This window comes from Bubalus bubalis, chromosome 21 (genome assembly GCF_019923935.1).
Source record: "Bubalus bubalis isolate 160015118507 breed Murrah chromosome 21, NDDB_SH_1, whole genome shotgun sequence".
Lineage (NCBI taxonomy): Eukaryota > Metazoa > Chordata > Mammalia > Artiodactyla > Bovidae > Bubalus > Bubalus bubalis.
This window is the reverse complement of record NC_059177.1, coordinates 57,866,591-57,873,604: the sequence shown is the minus strand read 5'-3', so window position 1 is coordinate 57,873,604 and position 7,014 is coordinate 57,866,591. Positions and strand designations below refer to the sequence as shown.

The 7,014-nt window shown below is 58.0% G+C and overlaps 1 long non-coding RNA gene across 1 annotated transcript; it reads right to left on the bottom strand.

The window, feature by feature from the left end:
• Positions 1 to 1,898: 1,898 nt before the first annotated feature.
• On the bottom strand, positions 1,899 to 6,791 carry LOC123465254. The gene is made up of 2 exons (XR_006640413.1): positions 5,070 to 6,791; positions 1,899 to 4,174 (listed from the first exon to the last, which is right to left on the bottom strand). It is a non-coding gene; the product is annotated as an uncharacterized LOC123465254 (long non-coding RNA).
• Positions 6,792 to 7,014: the final 223 nt, after the last annotated feature.

Genomic DNA, 7,014 nt, shown 5'->3' with positions numbered 1-7,014 from the left:
CATTGCGGTGGCTTCTGTTGCGCGGAGCATGGGCCCCAGCGTGCAAGCGCGGTGGTTGTGGCCTGCGGCCTTGGTTGCTCCAAGGCGTGTGGGATCTTCCCGGACTGGTGGTCAGAGCCCTGTTCCCTGCACTGGCAGACGGGTTCTTTACTACTGGACCACCAGGGAAGTCCTGAATGAAATTATTTTTAAAATACAGACGCTTGATGGGAATGAAAAGTCCTGCTTCGAGTGGGGTTCTAAAGAAACAGCTCGCTCCTGACTTCCTGCTGACCTCTTTATGTTTTTAAAGGCAGAAAAGCAAGGCATTGACACCCTCAAACCTCCTGCTCCTCCTTGGAAGCCTGACGCTGCTTGCAGAGGGCAGCAGGACTCTTCTTCTGTGGACCCGAGTCTCTGACCTGACCTCTCTGCAGGACCTTGGACAAGACCTGTCCTCACGCTGGGTCTCCTCCCTCCGTGAAGCCTCCCTGGGCATCCGGCTCTGGCCTTCTGTGGTTTGTTTCCACCAGGGGAGACGGCGTGGCGCTGGTGTCTGACCTCACTGGGAAAGCACGCCAGATAAGCAGGCCGGCTGTCTCCACAGCCTTCATCTGCACCTCTGCTCCTTCACATGAGCCACGCCAGAGCTCCTGGCACAGCGGCCCTCATTGATAAAGTGTCCCAAAAGTTCTCAATGAGCCCACACACTGTAACCGCAGCGATAACAGGCTATATCTGGCTCGCTCGGAACCCAGCCCGTGTTCCACATGGGGCCGTGGCCGCGGTTATCTGCTGAGCATGAATGGCCAGAGGCAGAACAAGCACAGGAGCCTGTGCCGGTGAGAAGGGGAAGTGATGAACTTATGTGGCAGGCTCCAGCGCTGGTCCCAGCAAGTGAGATGCAGAATGGATGTTGACAGCCGCCTCGGAGCTCACACCCGGCGTCAGCACCCTGCAGGAAACAGATGGCTTCAGGGCCGCTCTCAAGCCTTTCGACAGCTCGTGTTCTCTGAGAGTGTTGTCAGAGAGCGACAAGAACAGACCCAGGAAGTCAGTGTTTCCTGGCCTTGGGGTGCTCTGGTGGAGGAGGGTAACGGAGGGCTGGCGCTTGTGGAGAGGTGCAGGCGCCCGGGGTGGGGATACCACATCTGTCCCATTGGTGCTGCCTGCCGCCTCCTCCCTGCTCCGGGGGCTCGGGGCCCGGCTTACCCACCAGCAGTGAGGGGTGAGCAAGCGAGGCCAAGCCCGAGAAGGAGAGCCAGGACCCCAGAGTCAGGACGGGCCAAATCTGGAGACCGTCGGAAAGGGGGAGCTGCTTGGGGCAGGAGATTAGAATTCACGATAGGGCAGGAGAGGTCAAGTGAAAGCAAGTGGGAACCAAATAGGCGCGGAGGTCAGAGACGGGAAGTAGTCGCTCATAAGCCTGGCGGGCGTGATGCCCCGTACAGCGGCCCGGCTTTAATAACGCCCCAGAGTGGGCGCTCTGTTGACACTGCGTGATGAGCGTCAGTTCAGAAGAGCAGATGCTCCAGGGTCGTTCCCCAGCGCACGCCTGAAATGGAAGCGCCTTTGTCGTCTTCTCACGTCGAGTGCCTATGTTATGCAGCATCCGTGAGCCAGTCGGTGCGACTGCCAGCCACTTTGGTGTTACTCTCTAGGCCGATTGGAGAAGAAGCGCTCAAGTAGCAGCTTTCTAGTCTCTCACCTCAGTGTAGACAAGCCATATGCTATACCCAACCTGTGAGGGCCGCCCCCACGGCCTTGTCTCTGCGCTCCAGTGTCGTTGAGTGAAGCAGCAGAGGACACAGTGTGGTCAGCACAGTGCGGTCTACATAGTGAAGTCTACACGGTGAGGTCTACACGGTGAGGCCAACATGGTGAGGTCTACACGGTGAGGTCTACATGGTACGGTCTACACAGTGAGGTCTACATGTTACGGTCTACACAGTAAGGTCTATGCAGTGTGGCTACACTGTGCCATCTACACTGTGCCATCTACACAGCTACACAGGCGCGCACAGCGCCAGGCTGCCACTCTGTGTCCCCATTCCACCGCCAGGCCACAGCAAGTGCTGAGAGCAGTGCGTTCCACACCCCACCCGCCTCCACTGCCAACCCCACCGGGCTTTGGCGTCAGTCTGAAGAGATCACATTCTCTCCTTCTGCCTGGAGTGCGTCACTGCGAGAGCCTGATCTGGGCCGGGTGACTGGAGGAAACTGGATGGGTTCCCGGCATCTCATGAATCAGGTGTTCATAGCCTTGTCCTTTTGTTCAAAGTGAATTCCTGGAGCATAACCTGTTTTCTGATCATGCAAAAACACCTCCACAGATACATGGTGTCCTTTGGGATCACGTCCGTGGACCCCCAGGGCAGCCTGTCTTCAGAACGAGAGTCGGGCAGGGAGAGGCAGGCAGCTGTCCGCTTGGGCGGGGCCTCGGGCAGCAGAGGAGCTTGGACTTTGAACAATGGGGGTCGCTAGGGGCTTCAAGCTGTGGCAGGGGGCGATCAGATAGTCACTGTGAAAGACTTCGGTCAGCAGAGGGCTGTGGGGTCCAGGAATGGGAGGGTGGGAGAAGCGGCCTGGGAGGCTGCTGGGCTCCCTGTCCATCCACTCACTCCTTTGTTCTCCACAGAGCGCTGCCCTCCAACCCTGTGCGCAGACCCGCTGGATTCCCTCCCCTCCCGCAGCTTACGGGAGAGGGACTACGGGAAGGTGAACAGAGGGAAGAGATCATCCCAGAGTTCCCGGACGGCCCAGTGGCCCAGGGCCTGAGCTCAGCCACAGCCTGAGCTCAGTCTTTGGTCAGGGAACATCCTGCAAGCCATGAAGTGCAGCCAAAAAATTAAATAAACAGATAAATAAAAATTAATTTAAAACAGAGAAGAGATTCATTCAGATGGTGGTGCCTGCTATGCAGAAAATAAGACGAGGTGTTCCGATAAAGAGCTAGCAGGGGGCTTCCGTGGTGGCTCAGTGGTAAAGAATCTGCCTACGCATGCAGGAGACACGGGTTCGATCCCCAGTCTGGGAAGATCCCATGTGCCACCAAGCAGCTCAGCCCATGCGGCACAACCACTGAGCCTGTGCTCCAGAACCCAGAAGCCACAGCTGCTGAAGCCCTGCTCCACAACAAGAGAAGCCTGCTCAGTGAGCAGCCCACGCGCTGAAGCTAGAGAAAAGCCCACACAGCAGCAGAGACCCAGCACGGCCAACAATAAATACACATTTTAAAAAGCGAGTAGGGAGGGAGCTGAGGTCACTTCGGAGGGCTGAAAGAATGGTCTTTGTGAGACCTCAGTAACGGGAATGGTGAGTCACATAACAGTGGGAGGTGGGCCTGGGAGTGCTCTAGGCCGAGGAAGCAGCCAGCGCAAAGGCCTTGAGGCCGGAAGGTGCTTCGTGTGGTGCTGGGGGACCCACCTGCCCTGCAGCTCCTTGCCACCCACGTCAGGAGCTGGGTTTGACTCTGCGGGGATGTGGAGCCGTTACAGGGTTTTGAACAGAGGCACCGATGAGCCACCGACCACAGCTTGAGGTCCAGGTGTTGCCTCTTTTTTGAAAATAAAGTTTTATTGGAACCCAGTCTCGCCCGTTCGTTTCCATGGCATCTGTGGCCGCTCGCAGGTTGCATCAGCAGAGCTGCACGGTGGTTGGGACAGAGGCCACCTGGCCCCCTAAGCCTTTGGGTGTTTCTCATACTTAGTCTCTGGCCCCTTAAGGGTAACGTGCCTTCCGCTGGTGCAGTTGATGCAGGCAGAGGCTGTTCTGGCCGCTGGGTGGGTCGTGTCTTGGAGGAGAGCTACGAGCTGCCGCAGGGCTGAGGACGGTGAGGCCTTCCCCCAGCGCCTGCGGGTGCGCGCGGCTCTAGCACGGAGGCCGTGTGCGCCGGGCGAGCTGACTGCAGCAGGGCGGCCAGCCGAGCCGGCCCTGCCTCACCAGCGGAGCTTGGCTGCTCGGGGGCCCTCCGCCCAAACCACAGCTGCCTGTCTCTTGTCTGCAGCACCTCGTCAGCAATCTGGGGCTTCGAGCCGCGTGCGGGCCAAGCAGCTGCTCCCATTGCCTGCTCGCCCCCTCTCAGCAGCCCGTGGCGACTGCCAAATGTGCCCACACCACTCCCAACGACAGAAGAGACGCTGTGGGAACGGGGTCGCATTCCCAGACTGCAGGGCAGATTGGCTTTGTTCGGTTTCTGGAGAAAAACATCAAATAAGGAAAATAGTTGAATATCGTGTTAGAAACCTAAACAGCAGGGGTTTTTCATACCATGGGATCTTATTTTCATTCCTTTGGTTGTAACTGATAAATATTCACTGAATAATTGAGTTAGTACTTTTTCAGAAGGAAAATATTTTGTGTGAAAAAAATAATGCTGTGGGCAGGGATGAGAAGAGAAGACTTGAGGTGATAGATCAGCTGTCCCCAAGCAGCTGTCCGTTGTGGGGGCTGGGGGGGGTCAGAATGTACTTCAGATTTATCTGAACAAGCATTTATTGAGGTGGAGCTAGTGGTAAAGAACCCACCTGCCAATGCAGGAGATGTAAGAGATGTGGGCTCGATCCCTGGGTCAGGAAGGTCCCCTGGGGGAGGGCATGGAAACCCGCTCCAGTGTTCTTGCCCAGAGAATCCCCATGGACAGAGGAGCCTGGTGGTCTATGGTCCATGGGGTCGCAGAGAGTCAGATATGACCGAGGTGACTGAGCTCACAGGCCCACTGTGCCAACAACTGCGGCTGGGCGCTGGGGAACCCGAGGCCCCTGCTGTCTGGGGCCTCAGTCTGGTACCAAAGGCAACAGTGACGATGTGACAGGCTGGCAGGGGTCACACACTGGCAGGAGCTCTTGCGTGCCCACAGCGTCCTCCTGCACGGCTCTATTTCCAGTTTTCATCGCGATTTGACAAGGAAATGTCAGCATTGGGTTATGAAACCAGATCCGCTTGCCCTGAGAGCCTTCTGCCACCCCTCGGACTGGAAAGACTAAACCAGTCAGTGAAAGCTGCAGCAAGGTCTCGTTTCAGCTCAAGAACAACAGGGACTACTCGGGGATGTGAGAGCTGTGTCGCGCGCAGTGCAAATGGGCACTTACAGAGCCTTAGAGGATATGGTCAGCAATCAGTCTCTCTCTGTGCCTTGGCTCCGCTTCCCTCGGGCGTGGCTTCCCTGGCAGGTGGGTGGAGGGGTGGCTAAGGTGCCCCCACGGCTCCAGGCTAGTGTCCTGTCTGCCTGGTAACCTCAACAGCAAAAGGGCCTCTGTTCTCAGTCGTTCTGGCAGCAGCCCAGGATTAGCTCTGACCAGCCGGGCATGGCCAAGCCAGTCCCTGGGCATGGATGTGGACTCGCGCTGAATCAGCTGCTCCGGCCTGGAGGACTGGGGCCGGCCGGCCCTGGTCCCCATCTCCTGAGTGCCCCCAGTGCCGCTCTTCCCACTGACACAAAGGCGCAGGCTCCTGGAGGTGTGTGGAAGGAAGGTCACGGTGGCCAGCAGAGCGGGAGGAGGGTGGAACCGGGGCTCAGCCACCCGGGTTGGTCACGCGTGTGAGTGCACACGCCCCTCCGTCTGAGCCCCATCAGTAAACTGGGGGCTCACAGCCTCTCCCTTGCTGGCGGGATGAAACTGGTGCTCACACAGTGCCTGGCCCAGGAACCGAAGCCCCCCTCCCCAGGGAGGGATTTATGTGAGAGGGGGTTGGGAGAGCCAGGGCTAGTCTCAGGACCAGGATGCAGGATGAGGAAGGTGTAGGCGGTGGCCCGTGATTCAGCCAGGCTGACAGCCACAAAGCCACGTCCGGCTGCACAACAGACATGGGGTCCCCACAGGCTCCGGGATGGGGCTGCTCAGATGGCTGCTCGTGAAGGCCCAGCCAAGCCTGTTTCCCTCTCTAGCTTCTCATGCTCCAGCCAGATCACCAGCAAGCACCCTTCCCAGAACCACCTGGCTGAGCTGCTTGCAGAAATGCCTCCAGGAAAGGACAGTCAGCTCCGGCCCCTGGGCTTTGGTAAGGGTCTGCATTAGACCCAGCTGACTGGGAGGAAACGCATTCAGGGTCTACTCTGCGGTGCCATCAGAAGGAAGGCCTGGCTGCCTGCAGGTGAGCTCAGCTGTGCCCACCGCCAGCCGCCTGACCAGAGGCAGGACGGCCCTTTTGCATCTGCGGAGCGGGCTGGCGGCGGTGAACACGGCGTCTGCCTCAAAGGTCGGCGGTGAGTATCACGTGGGTCCTTTTTTGCTCCGGCCGGTGTCGGTCAGCAGCTGGTCACTCAGCTACTTTACCCAGTGTGGGCTGAAGGTCTCGTCACCGAGCGGGCGACCACAACGGGCACGTGCCTTTTGCGGCCATCACGACAGTCCTGTGGGGAAGGCACCGCTGCCCCTGTGCGGCGGGCAGGCGGGGAGCTGGGAGCCTGTGGCCCCTGAGACAGGAGGGCGCTGCAGACGCGGCCCGCGCCTGAGACCCCGCCTGACCGCTCTTCTTGGCTCACACATGGCTGCCTCCGCAGCAGGACTGAAGACATGGTTCTTTGTTCTAATCGGAGTCCTTATCTGAGGATCTAGGTGATCAATTTCTCTTAGAAGTCCGTTCCAGGGAGAAAAAAAAAAATCTGTCCCTGATAATAAACTGGTGCAAGTCCTTTCATCAGAGAAAGCCAGGGGGTTGGAGCAAACACCTGGGCTGGATTTCCAGAGATGGTGACTTTTTATTATTTTCTTCACTGTATCTACCACTGTTGTGTGAGTCACTCAGTCGTGTCCGACTCTTTGCAACCCCGTGGACCATGGCCCTCCAGGCTTCTCTGTCCACAGGACTCTCCAGGCAAGAATACTAGAGTGGGTGGCCATTTCTTTCTCCAGGGGAATCGTCCCAACCCAGGGACAGAACCCAGGTCTCCTGCATCGCAGGCAGATTCTTTACCACCTGAGCCACCATGGAACCGGTGGAACATTAATTATGAGCAAGACATTGCATTGCGGGCACCGCATGCACACTATCCTGGCTACTCAAAGTGTAGTCACTGGACCAGCAGCAACGGCA